This window comes from Aotus nancymaae, unplaced genomic scaffold, assembly GCF_030222135.1.
Source record: "Aotus nancymaae isolate 86718 unplaced genomic scaffold, 86718_ANA_hifiasm-v0.15.2.pri h1tg000033l, whole genome shotgun sequence".
Taxonomy (NCBI): Eukaryota; Metazoa; Chordata; class Mammalia; order Primates; family Aotidae; genus Aotus; species Aotus nancymaae.
The window spans coordinates 2,966,953-2,988,983 of NW_026988447.1; the positions used below are offsets into that span (position 1 = coordinate 2,966,953).

The 22,031-nt window shown below is 34.3% G+C and overlaps 1 protein-coding gene across 2 annotated transcripts in view; it reads left to right on the forward strand.

Moving 5' to 3' along the window:
* MARCHF1 (membrane associated ring-CH-type finger 1) overlaps nt 1-22,031 on the forward strand; it is an 883,830-nt gene that overhangs the window by 282,092 nt on the left and 579,707 nt on the right. For both annotated transcript variants that reach the window (XM_021676609.2, XM_064383766.1), the window contains exon 2: nt 12,807-12,881. The gene's annotated coding sequence lies outside the window, so the exon portion shown is untranslated. The remainder of the gene's footprint in view (nt 1-12,806; nt 12,882-22,031) is intronic.

The window sequence follows — 22,031 nt, forward strand, 5'->3', positions numbered from 1 at the left end:
TTTATTATTACAAAAGTTTATATTAAAGCAGAAATTATTATTATTATTATTTGAGACAGAATCTCACTCTGTCACCCAGGCGGTAGTGCAGTGGTGCAATCTCAGCTCACCTCACTTCTGTCTTCCAAGTGCAAGCGATCTCCTGCCTCAGCCTCCCAAATAGCTGGGATTACAGGCATACGTCACCAGACCTGACTGATTTTTTTTCATTCATTCATTCATTTATTTATATTATACTTTAAGTTCTGGGGTACATGTGCAGATCATGCAGGATTGTTACATAGGTAGACACGTGCCATGGTGGTATGCTGCATCCGTCCCCTCACCCAGTCACCTACATTAGGTATTTCTCCTAATGTTATCCCTCCTCAATCCCTCAACCCCCTGCTATCCCTTCCCTTGCTACACGCCCCCAACCCACAACAGACCCCGGTGTATGATGCTCCCCTCCTTATGTCCATATGTTCTTATTGTTCAACACCCACTTATGAGTGAGAACATGCGGAATTTGATTTTCTGTTCTTGTGTCAGTTTGCCAAGAATTACAGTTTCCAGCTTCATCCATGTCCCTGCAAAGGACATGAACTCATCCGTTTTTATGCTCCATAGTATTCCATGGTGTGTATGCGCCACATTTTATTTATCTATTCTATCATTGATGGGCATTTGAGTTGGTTCCAAGTCTTTGCTATTGTGAACAGTGTCACAGTGAACATATGTGTGTATTTGTCTTTAAGATAGAATGATTGATAATCCTTTAGATATATACCCAGTAATGAGATTGGTGGTTCAAATGGAATTTCTATTTCTAGATCCTTGAGAAATTGCCACACTGTCTTCCACAATGGTTGAACTAATTTTCACTCCCACCAATAGTGTAAAATGTTCCTATTTCTCCACATCCTCTCCAGCATCTGTTGTCTCCAGATTTTTTAATGAACACCATTCCAACTGGCAAGAAATAGTATCACAGTGTGGTTTTGATTTGCAGTTCTCTAATGATCAGTGATGATGAGATTTTTTTCATATGTTTGTTGGCTGCATGAATGTCTTCTTTTGAAAAGTGTCTGTTCATATCCTTCACCCACCTTTTGATAGGATTGTTTTTTTCTTGTAAATTTGTTTATGTTCTTTGTAGATTCTGGATATGAGCCCTTTGTCAAATGAGTAGCTTGCAAAAATTTTTTCCCATTCTGTTGGTTGCTGGTTCACTCTAAAGATAGTTTCTTTTGCTGTGCAGAAGCTCTTAAGTTTAATTAGATCCCATTCATCTATTCTGGCTTTTGTTGCTATTGCTTTTGGTGTTTTAATCATGAAGTCCTTGCCTGTGCCTGTATCCTGAATGATATTGCCTAGGTTTTCTTCTAGGGTTTTTATGATGTTAGATCTTATGTTTAAATTGTTAATCCATCTGGAGTTAATTTTTGTATAAGGTGTAAGAAAGGGGTCCAGTTTCAGCTTTCTGCATATAGCTAGCCAGTTTTCCCAACACCATTTATTAAACAGGAAATCCTTTCCCCATTGCTTGTTTTTGTCAGGTTTGTCAAAGATCAGATGGTTGTAGATTTGTGGTGTTAATTCTGAGGCCTCTGTTCTGTTCCATTGGTCTATATCTCTGTTTTGATAGTGGTACTATGCTGTTTTGATTACTGTAGCCTTGTAGTGTAGTTTCAAGTCAGGCAATATGATGCCTCCTTTGCTATGCAGGCTCTTTTTTGGTTCCATATGAAGTTTAAGGTGGTTTTTTCCAGTTCTGTGAAGAAGGTCAATGGTAGCTTGATGGGGATAGCATTGAATCTATAAATTACTTCTTTGGGCAGTATGATCATTTTCATGATATTGATTCTTTTTAACAATAAGCATGGAATGTTTTTTTATCTGTTTGTTTCCATTCTTATTTCCTTTAGCAATTATTTATACCTCTCCTTGAAGAGGTCCTTCACATCCCTTGTTAGTTGTATTCCTAGGAATTTTATTCTCTTTGTTGCAATTGTGAATGGGAGTTCGCTCATGATTTGGCTCTCTGTCTGTTATTGGTGTATAGGAAGCTTGTGATTTTTGCACATTGATTTTGTGTCCTGAGACTGCTGAATTTGCTTATCAGCTTAAGGAGATTTTGGGCTGAGACAATGGGGTCTTCTTAATATACAGTCATGTCATCTGCAAATAGACACAATTTGACTTCCTCTTTTCCTAGTTGAATAACCTTTATTTCTTTTTCTGCCTGATTACTCTGGCCAGAACTTCCAATACTATATTGAATAGGAGTATTGAGAGAGGGTACCCTTGTCTTGTGCCAGATTTCAAAGGGAATGCTTCCAGTTTTTGCCCATTCAGTATGATATTGGCTGTGGGTTGGTCATAAATAGCTTTCATTATTTTGGGATACGTTCTATCAATACCTAGTTTATTGAGAGTTTTAGCATAAAGAGCTGTTGAGTTTTGTCGAAGGCCTTCTCTGCATCTGTTGAGATAATTATGTGGTTTTTGTGTTTGGTTATATTTATGTGATGGATTACATTTATAGATTTGTGTATGTTGAACCAGCCTTTCATCCCAAGGATGAAGCTGACTTGTTCGTGATGGGTAAGTTTTTTGATGTGCTGTTAGATTTGGTTTGCTAGTATTTTAGTAAGGATTTTAGGATCAATGTTCGTCATGGATATTGGCCTGAAATTTTCTTTTTTAGTTGAGTCTCTGCCAGGTTTTGGTATCAGGATAATGTTGGTCTCATAGAATGAGTTAGGGAGGATTCCCTCTTTGTATTGCTTGGAATAGTTTCAGAAGTAAAAGTATCAGCTCCTCTTTGTACCTCTGATAGAATTTGGCTGTGAACTTGTCTGGTCCTGGACTTTTTTTGGTTGGTAGTTTATGCCTCAACTTCAGACCTTGTTATTGGTCTACTCAGGGATTCAACTTCCCCCTAGTTTAACCTTGGGAAGGTATAAGTGTCCAAAAATTTATTCATTTCTTCTAGATTCACTGGTTTATGCGTGTAGAGGTATTTGTAGTAATCTCTGATGATAGTTTGTATTTTTATAGAATCGGTGGTCATATCCCCTTTATCATTTTTTTTTATTGCATCTATTTGATTCTTCACTCTTTCTTTTTTATTAGTCTGGCTAGTGGTCTAACTGTTTTGTTGATCTTTTTGAAAAACCAGTTCCTGGATTCATTGATATTTTTGAAGTGCTTTTTGAAGGGCTTTTTGTGTCTCTATCTCCTTCAGTTTTGCTTTGATCTTAGTTATTTCTTGTCCTTTGCTAGCTTTTGAATTTGTTTCCTGAAGGAAGTGCTAAACATGGAAAGGAACAACCAGTACCAGCCACTGCAAAAACATACCAGACTGTAAAGACCATCAACACTATGAAGAAACTGCATCAACTAATGGACAAAACAACCAGCTAGCATCAAAATGGCAGGATCAACTTCACACAGAACATTAACTTTAAATGTAAATGGGCCAAATGCCCCAATCAAAAGACACAGACTGACCTATTGGATAAAAAGTCAAGACTCATCAGTGTGCTGTATTCAGGAAACCCATCTCACGTGCAAAGACACACATAGGCTTAGAATAAAAATATGGAGAAAGATTTACCAAGCAAATGGAGAACAAAAAAAGCAGGAGTTGCAATCCTAGTCCCTGATAAAATAGACTTTAAACAAACAAAGATCAAAAGAGACAAAGAAGGGCATTATATAATGATAAAGGTATCAATGCAACAAGAAGAGCTAACTATCCTAAATATATATGAACCCAATACAAAGACACCTAGATACATAAAGCAAGTTCTTAATGACCTACAAAGAGACTTAAATTCCCACTCAATAATAGTGGGAGACTTCATCATCCTACTGTAATTCTAGACAGATCAACGAGACAGAAAATTAACAAGGATATCCAGGACTTGAACTCAGATCTGGACCAAGCAAACCTAATAGACATCTACAGAATTCTCCATCCCAAAACCACAGAATATACATTCTTCCCAGTACCATATCACACTTATTTTAAAATTGGCCACATAATTGGAAGTAAAACACTCCTCAACTAATGCAAAATAATGGAAATTAAAACAAACAGTCTCTCAGATCCCAGTGCAATCAAATTAGAATTCAAGATTAAGAAACTCACTCAAAACCACACAACTGCATGGAAACTAAACAGCCTACTTCTGAATGACTATTGGATAAATAATGAAATGAAGGCAGAAATAAAGATGTTCTTCGAAACGAATGTGAATGAAGACACAATATACCAAAATCTCTGGGACACATTTAAAGCAGTGTCTACAGGGAAATTTATAGCACTAACTGCCCACAGGAGAAAGCAGGAAAGATATAAAATCGACACCCTAACATCACAATTAAAAGAACGAAAGGAGTAAGACCTGGCTCATTTTTGTGTTCTTAGCAGAGATGAGGTTTCACCATGTTGGCCGCGTTGGTTTTGACCTCCTGACCTCAGTGATCCACCCTCCTCAGCCTCCCAAATTGTTGACATTACAGGCGTGAGCCACCACCACACCCAGCCTATTCTATTATTTAAAAGAGACATTGATTTGGCATATTTATATCAATTTTAGCTTTGTATAAAAGATGAGCTAACAGTGGAATTCATAGTCAATTATGTCATCCAAGTTTTGGCATTTCGTATTTGACGTAAGTTAGCATCAATGTCAAGAGATCTAGCCATTCTTGCTTTTATTTTTTTTTAATATTTTTTTTTTTTTTAAGCAGAGGAATTAGGTAAGAGTTTACAAACTGCAGAGAACAAAAGTATGTATTTAGCTAGTTTGATTCACAACAGTGTTTCTAAGATGTGTTCCTTGGGACACTAGTTGAGCCTGATATTAGTGGAGTATTTATTAAAACAGGGTTATCTGGCCAGTTAAAGAAATGCTGACTTAGAGCTCAACAGGGTTTTTAGTGTATATGTGTTTTAATAGTGGGACTCTCAGAACTTTTAATAAACAAATGTGCATGATGTGCATGGCAAATCTCTAAAGAGGGGCTATGATATCTAACATTTTCCAAATTTAATTGATCATGGATGCTTCTTCTGAATCTTCCCACTCTCTTTTTCTGTGGAGCCTGTCTTAAAACAACTAGGGAAATAGTAATTTAGAAAGTAGACTTACAGTTTCTTATAAGAATATTTTCAATATATTTGTTTCTCAGGTTAGTTCCGACCACAAATTGGTAATGCATCTTAAAATCTTCTTAAGCCATTTTCTCCAATGTCAGTTTCTTTTTTTGTTTGTTTTGTTTGTTTATTTTTTGAGGTAAGACTTACTCTGTCACCCAAGCGGGCATGCAGAGGCACAAACATGGCTCACAGTATCATTGACCTTCCAGGCTCAAGTGACTCTTACACCTCAGCCTCCCAAGTAGCTGCAACAACAGGCACATGCCAGCATGCCTTGATAATTTATTTTAAGTTTTTTTAGGGACACAGTCTTACCATGTTGCCCAGGATGGTCTTGAACTTCCAGGCTAACTGATTCTCCTGCCTCAGCTTCTTAATGTGCTGGGATTACAGGTGTAAGCCACCGTGCCTGGCCCAGTTTCTTAGTTGAAGCTGCTTGATAAGCATGAGCAGGTGGTACCTCATTCACACCTTTGACATACAAAGCCTGGAATACTGAACTCCTAAGCTGGATGATTCAGCCTCCATCCTCTTCTCAGAACTTCATAACCTCATCCTGAATTCTTTTGCTTTCAACCCCTCTTCCTCCTCTCACTTATCCTATATAAGCTCCCACAGTCAGGCGCCACAATCAGGCTCCCCAAACCACACCTTGGTCAATAAACCTCGTGGTTTATTGACCAAGGTGTGGTTTGGGGAGCCTGGCTTCTTTTTTTTTTTTTTTTTTTTTTTACAAATTCCCTGGACACAACTCTCAGACAGCCTGATGAGGTAGATCTGGAATAGGATCAAGAATCTGTATTTTTTTTTTTTAAAGAAAAAATGAAAAAAAAGAAGGAAGAAAGAGAGAAAGAAAGAAAAAAAAGAATGAAGGAGAGAAAGAAAAAGGAAGAGAAAGAGGGAGAGAGAACGGGTGTATTGCTTTATTGCCCAGGCTAGAATGCGATCTAAAAATAGGTATTGAAAACCTCTTTTATGCCAATAATTGTGCTTAACAATGGAGACAAGAAGGAATAAGGGAAGAAAATAACAAACAAGCAGCCAACCAATATTTCATTTAAACCTATGAAATGCTATGCAATTACTGAGGAGTGATTTACTTCCAATTATTCAGTCACTTTTGGAATAGGTGTGATGTGGTACTCATAAGAATGTATGTTTTGGGTATTTGAAGTGGAGAGTTCTATAAATGTTTATTAAGTTTACTTGTTCTGGGTCTGAGTTCAAATCCTGGATATCCTTGTTAATTTTCTGTCTCATTGATCTGTCTAATATTGACAATGTGATGTTCTCCTGTATTTAGGATCATTAGCTCTTCTTGTTGCATTGATCCTTTTACCATTATATAATGTCCTTCTTTGCCTCTTTTGATCTTTGTTGCTTTAAAGTCTATTTTATCGGAAGCGAGAATTGCAACTCCTGCTTTTTATTTATTTATTTATTTATTTTTGCTCTCCGTTTGGTTGGTAAATCTTCCTCCATCCTTTTGTTTTGAATCTTTGTCACCATACCAATGGGTTTTGGCTTTTTATCCAGTTTGCCTGTCTGTATCTTTTGACTGGGGGATGTAGTCAATTTAAATTTAGGATTAATAATAATATATATGAGTTTAATACTGCTATTTGATGCTAGCTGGCTGTTTTGCCCATTAGTTGATGTAGATTCTTCGTTATGTTGATGCTGTTTACTTTTTGATATATTTTTGGAAAGGCTGATATTGGTTGTTCCTTTATATGTATAGTGCTTCTTTCAGAAGCTCTTGTAAAGCAGGCCTGGTGGTGGTGAACTCTCTAAGTACTTGCTTGCTCGCAAAATATTTTATTTTTCCTTCGCTTGTGAAACTTAGTTTGGCTGGATATGAAATTCTGGGTTGAAAGTTCTTTAAGGATGTTGAATATTGGCCCCCACTCTTTTCTGGCTTGTAGGGTTTCTGCTGAGAGATCTGCTGTAAGTCTAATAGACTTCCCTTTGTGGGTAACCTGACCTTTCTCTCTGGCTGCCCTTAGTATTTTCTCCTTCATTTCAACCCTAATGAATCTGACGATTATGTGCCTTGGGGTTGGTCTTCTTGAGGAGTATCTTTGTGGTGATCTCTGTATTACCTGGAGTTGAATATTGTCTTGTCTTACTAGGTTGGGAAAGTTTTCCTGAATAATATCCTGAAGAGTATTTTCCAACTTGAATTCATTCTCTTCATCACATTCAGGTACACCTATCAAATGTAGATTAGGTCTTTTCACATAGTCCCATATTTCTTGGAGATTTTGCTCATTCCTTTTTATCCTTTTTTCTCTAATCTTGTCTTTTCATTTTATTTCATTAAGTTGGTCTTCGACCTCTGATATCCTTTCTTCTGCTTGATCAATTCGACTGTTAAAACTTGTGCATACTTCGCGAAGTTCTCATGTTGTGTTTTTTGGCTTCATTAATTTACTTATATTCCTCTCTAAATAAATTTTTTAATAAATAAATAAATAAATAATTTTTTAAATAAATTTAAAGGGTATTAATACACACACACAAATTTAGTCCTTGTGTATTTTTTTCTCTAAAACAGTATTGTTTGATAGTACTTTCTAGAAACGTTTTTTATGTGTGGTGTTCAGGATGATAGCTACTAGCCACATGTGACTGAGTGCTTGTAATTATTAAGAAATTAAGAATTTAGAATTTGATTTAATTTTAACTATTTAAATTTACATGTGGCTAATGGGTACTGTATTAGACAACAACTAGAAACAGAAACTAGAGACTGTGGCCTGCTTTTATATGGCCATTGAACTAAAAATGTTTTTTCTGTTTTTAAAGGACTGTAAACACAAACACACACACGAACACACTTGTGCACATATACTCAAGCATATGAAGAAGAATATTCAGTGTAACAGAGACTATACTGTAGCCTGCTAATCCTAAACTAGTTTTTTGCCCTTTATGAAAAAGTTTGCAGATTCTTGCCTTAAAATGATAATTAAGCATGCATATTTAGGAAATAAATTTAAAGGCAGATACTTTGGAAAGCACACTATTTTCCAGCATTCTGGAATTTTTATATTTATTGGGATGATATGTTACTATTAAGAAATTTGTAAACGTTTTGAATGCCAGTCTTGAGGTTTTAGTGGTATGAAGACCTTAATTTAACTTTCCCATTGAATGTTGATAATGCTTTACTTCATCTTTATGACTGATAAATTATCAACATCATTTAAAGTTTGATATTGTAGAGATATGTAGATTTTAAACTTTACAAAACGATCAGTTATAGCCAAAGCAAGTTTTTCTCTATTATTTATTCATAGTTAGAGATGGGAGAGCAAAATTTAAAATTTGGAATTCCTTAGAAATTTCTTTTATGTACCTTCTACTGAAATATTTTGCTTTCTGTGTATATCTGTGGGAACTATGACATCTTCCAAAGCTTCAAATTATTTTATTCCTAGATTCTGAATTTTAAGAATCCATAAAAAACATATCTTATTATTTCATGTCCTGGAAAATTTTCTCAGAAATATTTATTTTAAGGTATTGAAAAATTTGAATTATCAAATTCACAATATTTATAATTTGTTATACCAAACTTACACCATTAGCTGTATCCAAAATAATCTGAGTAACATTTAGCATGTCTTTTATTCCAGATGACTTGACTCATTTCTGCAATATCTCTTCAGTTTTGTATATAGTTTCTTAAATGATGTGTCATATTACTTGATGCCAATGTTTGTAATCTGAGTAAATATTCTTTCACAATATTATCAAGTTTTACTATGGTCTCTGCCAAATGCAGAAAATTTCCATTATCACTCTTACAAAATTTCTTTGATGATCTTGTGAACACATTTGCCTTGCCAAAATCAAAAGTATGTATATTATATATTCAATAACAACATGCCAAATCTTCATTTAGTCTGTTTTCCAACAAAAGTAGTTACTGATTTTTCCAAATTAGATTTTAATTATAAAAATCTAACACTGTGATTGCTGTCCAGTTTATTTTATTCACATTTCCTCATTGCTCATGACTGATTATTGCCCATTCTGCATTAATGGTTGATGTTTTATATCTCTGAAGAAATTCAAAACAAATACAAGACCCTTTGCATGAAGTAACCAGCACATTTCAGTTTTTTCATCTGAAAAAATATCAGAATAAAATAAACACCCTCAAATGTCCTTCCTGCTCTGTCTTAGGTAAATTTAAACTTTCATGTATAAGATACATAATTTTCAGCAAGAGTAGCTCATTGCTGCATATTTTAAAATATGTCCACCTTCTGAGATTGTAAGGGAACACATTTTGTTTGATGATTCTTCAGAATTTGTTTTAGTCCTGCTAGATTTTCTTGAAAGTCAGTAGTCATTGACATGGAAGTAGGAGATAATTTCATGTACCAGTCCATCAGTGATGATTTGTACTATATTCTGCTAAAATTAATAAGTCTGATGTCTTTTCCTCTGCCTTTTTTTTTTTTTTTGGTGATTCACTCTAAATTCTCCAAAATTTTTCTAATGTTCCAAACATTGTGTATGTAGTCCCCCATTTTTTTCTTGTCTCAATAATATTTATTATAATAAAATAAGCTGTTTCAATAATTATCTTCTAATAATTTCATTGTATATCTTATTGCATTTATAGTATGTAGGAAAAATGGCAAAATATAACATGATAAAATACTTAGCATATACTGGGGAAAACCAAATTTTAACACAGGTAATTTTATACTGATCAAATTTCTGCACTAAATATTAACAATTCCTGTCAATTAAAGAATGGGTCATTATATATAAATCATTAAGCCTTCATTAATATTTATTTTTGGATTATTAATGGATAATCTCTAGTTGTATTTATGTAATTTGTGTCATACTGGAAGCATCTTTTACTTAAACAGGGAACTCAGTTTAAATAAAAGACACTTTTTTTGTTGTTACAGTAAACAGTAAGTATATAATGTGAATTACAATGAAAATATATTTTTGTTACACTAAATAGTAAGTAAATAATATGAATTACAATGAAAATAAAACAAATGCATTAAGATCAATGACATGCTTTTATTTTTATGAATATATGTACATATATGTGTACATACATAGTAGATTAGTTGATTGGTTAATCATTTGATTTATTGATATATGGATAGATAAATCGACATAGGTAAATATTGTTCAGAAGCACAGGCTATAATATATGTTATTAAATCAACACTGGTTTTTGATTCACAAATCTTTATCGAACTTGTTCCTCCTTTATAAGCCCCATTGAAATGATTTATAATGACTTTGTTATAATGGAATAATGTATACTCTCTACTGGATGTTTGTTTTAATAAATATGCAAGACTCCTATTTGGGGGTTAAACAGTTATGGTTTTTATATAAAACTTAAAATGGTGTTTAAAACAAGTAGGACACCCTCAGAAGTGTTATGCTCTATTTGAATAACCAAAGCAGTTCAGTATTTCACTTTTTACTTACATTCTTGTACTTTCCAAAAGAACATGCAATGAGTCAAGGGAGATTGTTTTGAAAGATAAATCTCATGTCTAATGCTTATGCATCATCTGTTGCTTAAATTTTGACATCGCCCCTACACCTCCCTGAATAACTTATTTCTGAGATAGAAGTACCTATACAATTATTTATTAGATTTTTCTTAGGATTCTCCTAAGTCATTCATACAAAGAGATTTTTAGTACCCATCTCATCAAATGCCCAAATAAGAACACCAGTGCTGACCACAGTTTAGAGGTACTTCCTTTCCCCAGATACATAAGTATGTATCTTTCTTTTTTCTTTCTCTTCATCTCTCCTTCCCTCTCTCTTTTCCTTTCTTTCTCCCTTCCTTTATTGTCTTTCATGCCATATTATACAAAAGGAAGTAAATATGAGATAGGTGCGAATGTAGAGAGACAGCATCAAGCTATTAAAGCTTTCAAAAGGCCATGTGAGGAACCTAAAATGATGAAGCAGTAGAATACAGAATCCTAATCTCTTTCATCCAATCAATGACAACATAATGTTCGGAGTTTGTTGTTCCTGTTTGTTTTCATTATGCTAATGTACCCATTGTTATTTTATAATATTTTGTATTTGGAACTTGGATTTTAATATACAAATTTCATTAAACTATATATTGTGTAAAAATAAAATCCATTGAAACAGAGAATGTTTCAAGCTATTCAACTTAAGTAAGCAAAACTGCAGGTAGCCACAGTTAAAGCTAGAAGACAGTGGTCTGACTATCCTAAGCCAAGGAAAGATATCCTTCTTTAATTTGTCAGATCTATTTGCAATTGTTTAATGGGTATTTTATTGGTAATAACTTACTTATTTTAGGAATTTGAAAATACACAATTTATATTAAAATTACAATGCATAATTCAAAAAACGGTGAAAGTGGAAATAAAAAGTGACCTATTTTTAAAATTGCATTGATTAATTTAAAAATTAATGGAAATTTTCATGGTTCTATGCAATGGACTCTTGTGGAAATATTTTGTTGTTGTTTTTGTTGTTTTTCTAACTAATCTGATTGTTAATTTGTTGTATATAGTTTGAATTTAGTTTTCTCACCTTACATGTTTACATTGTGTTCCCAGTGTCAGCAGTTGACTTTTATATATCAATTCTATTATTCTATTATTAATCAATTATATATCAATTCTATTATTCTATTATTAATTCTATAGGCAAGCTCATTTTAAGTAACTATTACACAACTTCTCCTTTTACTCCATGTACATTGACCTCATAAATGGATACAACTCTGATATGAAAATGTGATATTTTCTCTTCAACTGCAATGCTACTATATACATTCTTTCAAAAAATGATCAATAATATCCTCTATTACTTTAGTTTGTTAAGATACCTTCTTGTGATCATTCTACATGCAAAAAAAAGAAGAGAGATTATAGATATGGATGCCAGCTCATTATACACATAATTGTATCCTTAGCCCTTTCAACCACACCAAGGCAGTTTAGTAATGTAGCCATGTATGTCTTCTATTGGAGTGTATCTTAAAATGAGATAAAACAGTTGGTGTTTTATACATAGGGATAATTGAGGTAGCGAAGTACAAGACTTGGGGATATTTACCCCTGATGTGCTGCTTAGAATACGTAAGGATCCAAAAGTGAAGCTGTTGTTTATCCTTCAATCACTTCATCTTTTTATTCATCCTCATTATGTTCAAAAAATTCTGGCAAATTCAGACTGTGGTTTTATCAAACAACTGGATCAAATTGAAACCAGATATTCTAATTTGACTTTTAAAGTTTCGCCTCTGTCTTTGGAGAGGTTCCTGAGTGTCTTACATCGTTTGGCAGCACATAAATGGCACAAACAACTCTTCCTATGCCAGAAGAAATCATTTTGAAATTCTCTATTAGAAAATGAAACTTCAGTTGATTTCTTATTATGAAGTATGTAGATATTTTGCAACGATATAGAAATTGATATAAATTGTTTCATAAGATCTGAATATTGGTAGAAATGAAATTAACTACAGTATTACATTACATTTTAAAGACTATATAGGTCCAAAATTTCTACAACGTTTGTGTGACCTTTCTATTATACAAACCATAGTTTTCTTATGGTTATTTTTAAGAGTGGCTCTAACATATTTAATTTTCTTTTTCAGGAAATGTACTCAAAAAGAACTCTGAGAGAATATACTCAATTGGCCTGCTGTGATTAAACAAGACTGCTGTATTCTGTAAGTTCATCTATTTTTATCTTTATTCTTTAAATAAAGAAGACTTTCTGCTGTAGAAAATCCCTTTTCTCATTTGGAATTAGAGTCTAATTTTGTTTTAATAGAAGGTTTAATTGATTTTATTTTTTTTCAAACTTTGTTTTACCTCAGTTTTATTCGGCTTCAATGAATAATGAAAAGCCATTTCTTTTTTTAGATTAACTCTGTTTCCTTGTATCTCTTGGGCAATATTTTAATGACTCATGATAAGAACCTTATCAGTTGGTAAAAGGACAGTGCTATCGGTAATGCTGACTTGACTTGGGCAAATATATTGGAAATTATAATGTCCTCCACTTCAGTGAACAAATACATTTGATTTTATCTGTAGAAACTGACTTTATGAAGGTAACAAAATACTGACCATCTTTAGTTTATGGAGTAATTTTATCTTGCTACTAATACTTAGATTATTAGCAAGGATTATAATATTCAAGGATTATAATATTCATGATGAGATATGTACTATATGACTTTGATGTATTAGGATATAACATTTATTTTTGCACTATATGATTTAGATGTATTAGAATATAACACATATTTATTTCACATGACCCAGAGCAACCAAAAGCTATTGTGTAGAAATCATGAGTGACATTAAATTGAATGTTTCCTGAACCTTCATGTTTACAATCCTTCTATCTCACAGTTGAAATTTTGCTATTTCAGTTTCTGAAGCACAATATAAAACAAATAGGCTTTTTCCTCCTTTACAAACTGCCTTCTGATATTGAGATAAAATAATCCCTTTGCCCATAATTAGTTTCCTATGATGGGAAACTAGTCATAGAAATAAAGTTTCTAGTAGGTTACAAGAATGTGATACGTGTCATTTATTTGGACACTTGCAGCATTTTTTCTTATTTTTTTTTTTTTTGGCTTTTCATTCCAGTAGACTTTTTTTTTCCACAAGAGAAAAAAATATGGCTGCATCCCCGTATAGTAAATGAATGGAGGATCGACTAGATGAAAAGATGTATCTAAATTTCTGAATTCAGTGGCATGATAGTCATTCCAAGTGCTCTTCATCAGGGTATTTTTATTACCCCGGTATTTTGAACAACTTAAATGCTGAGTATGGTAATGTAAAGAACGCACTTAAGGGTTAGAACAGATTTTAGAAATTTTTCCAGTAATTCTGAAGGCATAAATTAGTTCAGAAAGATCTTGAAATTGGTGAAAAATCACATAAAAAGGGCAACTTTTGTAAAGATAAATTTTAACATATATTGTGAAGCAAAAAGAAAGATTATGTAGAAGACTTACCAAAAAAATTATCTTAAATTTAAATTAAGTCCCAGTGGTTTCATTTTTTAAAAAATTCTATCCATTTATGTTATTTTTCCCCAAGGAAATAATTATTTCCCCTTAAAAACTTCATTTAATAAAAATAATTCTCAATTTTTAAATTAAGTAATCATTTAGCTACCTATGTATATATATATCTCTTCCAAATTTTTTTTTTAAATTTTCAAATCACAGCAATGTTATAATGACTTTGAACAATTTTACATTAATAGGAAACTTGTTGAATGTTTCCATATATCAACTCCTAAGTGAAAAATGGCAAAGAGATTTGGTGTTGCGTGTGACCTATGCAGTTCTATCAGTGGTGAAATTATATTTTCTATTTCTATATTTTTGCTTTTAGGTTTGAGGGGACGTGTGAAGTTGTGTTACATAGGTTACCTCTTGTCATGGTAGTTTGTTATACATATAATTAGGATTTCACAACAAGTCTTCTGTTTCCTCTACTACATTCACTCTCTACTGGTCTGAGAAACGCAAGTTGAGTATCATGGAGATGTTATTAGAGCTTAGATTGGTAAAATCCAGGAAAGATTTTTTAGAAGTCAAGAAAAAAATGTTTTCTTGCTTTGGTCACACTCTTCTTGATTACTCTGAACACTTGTGGTTGAATCAGCTAATGAAGAATTTGAAATATGTGGGGAAGGTGCAAGGAGAAATGAAAATGGTATTGAAAAATTCTCGGAATTGTGTATCCGATAAAAAATTTAAGGAAATAGAATACTTTCATTTGAAAAAGAAAACTTAGATAATGATTCTTCAGGTACTATATATGAAGAGATCTTATAGAAAAGGTGGCCAATTCCTTTTTTTTTTAAGTATAATAAACCTGGACTGTTATTAGTATAGATTTTCAAGCTTTGAGAGTTTTTAAGCACTGGAATAATTGAAGATAGCACTTTGAAAATCCCTTCTTTTGAGAGCTGTTTAAAGTAAAACAGATCTTATCTTGGACTGTCTGGGGGACAAAAGTGCTCATTAATCCAACATGAAATATTTTAAACCTAGGATTATTTGATCATAAATTAGTTACTGTTTTACATTCTGTAAATAGGTCATTAGCTCCTTTAATCAACAGTGGCTTTGCTTTTCTGAAATCATACAGAGGAGAGAGTAAGTAACCAGTTTAACAAAGTATCTTATGCTCAACAATGGTCCCAGTCGAATAATTGTCCAGTTTTCAATGGAGAATTAGTACAGTCCTCTCTAAAGGTTTAAGAGATGATCAAAATAGCCCCTCTGCTTTTGGAATGGGAATTTCCCTGGGAGCTGAACTAATTTCCTCTGGCTAGAATAGATTTAAACAAATGTTTTAATAAGCACGTTTTAAAAATCACAGCTATCTTATGCTGCCCATTATTGCCATTCTCTTAGGATTATATTTTATAAGGTAAATATCTATAAAAAGAGACTATTTTTCTGGTATTTTAAATAAGCAATTTTAGCTTAGAAATAACTACTTTGTGGCTTATAATGCTATTTATTTTACAAACTTTCTTTTTCCAGAAACTTTGTAGAGATAAAATTAATATTATATTTTTCCAAATTTATTTTTAATTTAAGAAATTCAATCACATGAATATTTCTGCCAAGAACTGTGAGGAATAAAAGTGCAAGATATGACCACTGCTTCTAAATTGCTATAATCTCATTGTGGAGAAAATTCATTTGTAAAAAAATTAAATGTAGGATTGCAGTTAGTTACAAGTGCAGACTTTGTTATAAGCCTTTGCTCTTTTCACAACTTAAGCTGATCCTTTTTATGTCATGTGTGTATTCAAAGGGATGTAGAAAATAACAATCAATGAATGAATGAAGTGCTGCAGTCACTCAGAGAATCAGTGTAATTAAATTTTAAAGGTAAAATACAGGTAAAACTTAAGTAAAAAATGTTATAGATAAAATAAAAACAGCAGGTTTGACTTAGAAATGTATTTAGCATATAATGTTACATGTCTGCTTTAAAGGTATTGAAATCCTCATCAGAGAGAATTTTATTAATAGTGGGGAGCAATGCTAAGGAGAAAAGTTTGCTTTAAGCCATGAAATGTCTTAATTCCATGGTAGGCAGCCTATGCTTTGTTTGTGGTAGGGATAGTCACAAGAAACACATTAATGAAATGGTATTCTATCACTTTCTGAATAATTGACATAAGGGAAAAAAGTAAGAGAAATCAATGATTATGTCAAATTTCAGACTCTGAACAAATGGAAAAATATGTGATGGATTGATGAATGGCAATATAAAAATTAAGAAGGAGGATGGTGAATGATTCATGGAGTGAGATTTTCCAATTTTTGAAATATCCCGAACTGATTTTCCGAGGGTTCCCTTTTTCTAACTTTTAATCTCAAACCTATTCTCTTTTTGTATTATTGACATTTTGATAGTAAAGCAAATACAAATGGTTCATTTGTATTTTTTTATTTTATACTGTTACTGCACTTCTAGTTTATCTAAAAGTGAGTTTTTAAGCAAATACACAGGAGTCTTGTAATGTTGAGATAAATGGAAATTAATATCTCAGGCCAAGCATGGCAGCTCATGTCTATAATCCCAGCACTTTGAGTGGGGTAGGTGGGTGTATTACTTGAGCCCAGGAGTTCCAGACCAACCTGGGCAACATGGTAAAGCCCTGTTTCTATTAAAAATACAAAAATTAGCAGGGCATAGTGTTATTTGACTGTAGTCTCAGCTGCTTGGGAGGAGGAGTGGGGAGGACTGCTTGAGCCCAAGAGGCAGCGTTTGCAATGAGACAAGATTACCACCACTGCACTCCAGTCTGAGCAACAGAATGAGACTCTGTTTTAAAAGTTAAAAAGAAAAGAAATTAATATCCCATAATCTATTTTAGATCTATTTTACCATTGTCTTTTTAATATATCATCATATATGTTTAATGTTGTTAAATATCATCTAACTTAAAAAATGTGATGATTGCTAAGAAAAATGGATACGATGAGTCAAAAGCCACTGATATATAACAAATGGCACTAACCAGGGAAGTACAAAATTAGACAGATAATTGTTTTATCAAAATAAACAAATGTGTTGAAGAAAGATACAGAATTTCAGCATATAGCTTTAAATTTGTAATACTCTGCTTGTCTAAAAGAAAGGGTAGCAGTTCATCAAGAGAAATATTTTTCTCTCTTAGGTTTTATGAAGATGTTAATGCATTTAAACAACATAATAGCCTGTATCCTGAATACAACTTTGTAAACTATGGGAAAGATCTTCTGCATGTGATTGTTTCTTGTAGCAGCCTTTGAGAGACACCGTGAACAAAATTTAAATGAAATTAATCCAGGAACCAAAGTGATTATGACAGCATCCTGATTATCTGGAAACACAGGGGAAGAGTCTGAAGAGTCTTGAGGAGTAAATGGTTGGCACCTTATTCCTCAGACAATTATCTTGAATATCAACTGTCTCCAGCAGGCTTAAAATAGGAGTTTTGTGGCAGACAACTCATAAATGAGGCTTTAATGAGTATGTGAAAGGCAGGCATTTTTCATTCATGACTGAAAAAGCACCTCTACACTATAGATATCAACCATGTTGAAAACAAAGGCATTTCATTGTGAAAGTTGAAGGCTATGAATTTATTCATTTAGGCAACACATATCCTAATTTAGCCTGTATTGCTTTTAATTCTACTTATCACCAGAAGTTGAGGTACCCGTGTGCAGGATTAAATTTGTTTTTGTCAGGAAGGAACGCTAAATGTTTAAATGAATGCTAAAAGGCTATCTAAAAGTTGTATATGTCTATGAAAGATTTGGACAGATCTTGGAGATATACTGCAGACTGTCAAACAGTAAAACCTTGAGTTGACTCTCTTAATGAGTTTAATTAGATTGAAACTCTATTGCAATTAATCTGCCAGGTGAGCATGGTTTATAAGTAGTTTTATGCAAAATGTGCACATTTCTCTTGCTATTGTTTTAACCTATTTCTATACTAGGTAGTTATGAAAGTTTTGTTATTTGGAATAAAGCTCTTAACACCTCTAAAGAGGAAATGTTTGCTATGTAATATGAGTTTGAATGAATAAGTGTAAACACTGGAAGTCTTTACAAGGAAAAGTCAGTTAGAGAGAGTTTCAGTTAGAGAGATTCATATATGGAACAGAGATCAGTAAACAGACCATCAGTTAACAAAATGACAGAATTTCATTCATTTTTTTCTTCTCATGAACTGCAGCAGTTTTCTTTGCTAATTAGAAGAGGTATACTTATTTCTTCTTCCTTGTTCATAATTATTATCTCTTGCATCTTTGAGCATCTATAATAGAAATATAACAAAATTAAAATGTATTAGGTTCTCAATTTTCACAGCTTTTACAAACATTTGTACATATATTTTTGATATAACCTCAGAGAACAATAATTTTCTTTTGAATAATTTATTTTAAAAGTGTTTTTTAAGCCTGACAAACTCTCATTTATTTTCCCAGCATAATTAACAACTGTGACTTTCTATTTCATTTGTCATAACATTCACGTTAATGAATTCACCTTTTGTCTTGCTTTGAATTTGATACTGAAAAGAAGTTTTATGCTTCATTGCTTTCTAATATGCCCCAGGTAATCAGTCCTGTTACAGTAGCTTATATAATACTTATCTGAGGCAACAAGGGAGACGACTTTTCTAGGAAATAGAGTTTATCTCAAACTGATTTTTGTTTCAGTGAGGTCATTATCAATATAATGGAAGATATTTTGACAAAGAAATCTATGCAATTATAGAAACTGAGAAAGTATATAGATAGCCACACATAGTATTTTTCCGTATAGCCTCAAATCTCTTTAACATTAAATGTGCTGACATTCTAACCTGCTCATATTACATAAATGAAAAGAGCTCCTGATAGCTTTACATTTAGCACAGTTGTACATAAATATCAATCTGAAATATTCTGACTTTTCCAGATTGTATCTGAGTCTCCTGTGGATTAAGCACCCTGTACAAGTCAGACTTTTTATTTATACAGCTAAGAACACTGATTTCAATCTTCCTGTTAAGTTTTGCAAAGACTGTGAATCAAAGCATTTTGGTGACAACAAATACATGCATTTATGCCTGTAATCCCAGCTACGTGGGAGGCTGAGGCAGGAGAATCACTTAAACTGGGGAGATGGAGGTTGTGGTGAGCCCAGATTGCATCACTGCACTCCAGCCTGGGCAACAAGAGCAAAACTCTGTCTCAAAAAAAAAAAAAAAAAAAAAAAAATCCCAAATACATGTGTTTGACTAAGATTCGATGATTTTGCATACAAATTCAGCATTAACTGTATTTCAAATAATAAATCTGCAAAAGGTAACCTTTTCTGCTTTGCAATGGTAACAAAAATTCTATGTTCTTTAGAGCCAAAGGGGGAAAAATTGGACCATTTAAATGGCCTATTTCTATAACTAGCATGAGCAGTTTCTCAGTGTTTTTAATCTGAAGGCAAGATAGTCATATGTTTAAATATATTACCAGTTATATTGTTGATAATATTCAGACAATAGTTATGAACATAGATGATCAGCCCTAACCATTGCATTAAGACAGCCAAAATAATTTTCACACCACATTCAGGGCTCCTTGATCTGAGCACATCTCTCTTCCATGATTGAGTAGATCATGTTTTCATTCTTTCTTAAGTTGGTTGGGAATACACACCAATTTATTGGTGATTCTGCTCTATCACTTGTGTTGTGGTACACAAATCACATAGAATTTTAAAAATGCCAATCCTAGAATAAGACTAAAGTGAAAGACTGAATGTCACACCATGAAATAGGACTGAAGTATACCATGAACTCAACTAGAGTAGAATCAAACTATCTCCTTGAATTGATTTATGACATTTAAGGGCTGCTCTTCAGTAATTCCTCTTGTCCTTTGAAACACTTCCCAGTGATTTTTAGCTTTTTGTTCTTTATTTCAGAGTTTCTTCCTAAAATGTGTGGCCTGGAACCGTTAGATTCAGAAAAAGCTAAACAAATAAAGTGAAGTTAAACTACATATGTTTTCATAACCAGAAAATATCAGCCAACAATTACTTTAAAAATTAGAATAGCTCCCTGCCCTTTCCAAGTTCTCAGCTCTGGTGGCTGCTACTCCTGGGGCATTTATGCAGGAGGTCTGGCCAGTAAGTTGATTTCCTGCGTGGTGATTGGCAGCTTGTGGACTGACAAGCCAAAGCTGCCTCTCTGCCCGGGACAGTGCGTGGCAGAGGCCCCACCACAGCCAGGCCTTTAGACTCAGACAAGGACTTACCCCATGGGCCCCCAATTCCCAGTCCTTTGAGTTTGGATTGGAACCACACCTCCAGCCTGCAGATGGAAGATCTTGGGACTTCTCTGCCTCCATAACCACGTAAGCCACTTCCTCATACTAAGCCTCTTCCTGCGTATCTATATACATCTTGTTGGCTCTGGTTCTCTGGAGAACCTAACTCATACATGCCGTCCTCCAGTTGATATCTCAGGGCCCTACATTCCTGGGAAGGTAACTGTGATGGGCTTGGCCAACTCAGAAGCACTTAAAACTTCAACCTTAACAGCGGAAAATAGTTACTCTTTATCCTTGGTGGAAAGTTTCAAAAGACGGCCAGTGTGGTGGCTCTCAACTGTGATCCCAGTGCTTTGGGAGGCCAAGATTGGAGAATCACTTGAGCTCAGGAGTTTGAGACCAGCCTGGGCAACACAGTAAGACCCCATCTCTACAAGAATTTTTTTTTTTTTTAATTAGCCACATGTGGTGGCACATGCCTGTAGTCCCAGCCACTCAGGAGGCTGACATGGGAGGACTGCTTGAGTCCAGGAGCTCCAAGCTTCAGTGAGCCGTGATTGAACCTCTGCACTCCAGCCTGGGCAAGAGAGCAAGACTGTCTTAAAAAAAAAGACAAATTTTAAAAGACATCCAAGCCATCAGGCTTCCTTTCTATCCTAAGCTGGCCTGCTCACCTGCTCACCCTAGAGGGGTAGGGTGGGGCCGGAAACTCTCCCTTGGCTGCAGTACTGGGGGTGCTGGCGTGGGGGTGGGGTCTGCATCTCCCTTGCATATTGCTCTCTGCACCATCAAGAGAGGACAGTTCGTAGTGGTGGCAGATGGAGCTATTCATGTTGTCACCAATTCTGAGGAGCCCCTGGAGGCCCAGAGACAAATGCAACCAAGACCCTGCCCTTCTAGAGCTCACTGGTTGCTCTTAGTGTTACCATAGAAACGGAAGCCTGGACTGCCATGGAGGGCTCAGTTGTGGCCTCCCCTAAAAGATACATCCACCTGGAACCTCCAGCCTGCGATCCTGTTGGAGTCAGGATCTTTGCAGGTGTGATGAAGCTGAGGCTCTCGAGATGAGCTCATCCTGGATCAGAGTGGGCCCTAAATCCATTGACAAGTGCTGAGAAGAGAAGAGAGGAGAGAGGAGAGGAGGGGAGACGAGACGAGATGAGACACAGAGACTCCGAGGAGAAGGCGGCGTGAAGACGGAGGCAGAGCCTGGAGTGATGGGGCCACAAGCCCAGGAAGGCTGGGAGCCACCAGGAGCTGAGAGAGGCAGGACGGGTCCTCCCTACAGTCTCTCAGGCAGCGCGGCCTGTTCAGACCTTGATTTTTAACTTCAGGACTCCAGAACTGTGCAAGAATAAATTTCTGTGGTTTAAGCCAAAAAAAAAAAAAAAAAAAAAAAAAAAATTAGAATAAACCTAGAATAAACATTAGCTAATTTAATGGCCTTATGATTAGTATTATGATAATCTGAAATTTTGTTTTAGATGGGTGGGAAAGAGAAAGCAAGTGGTAA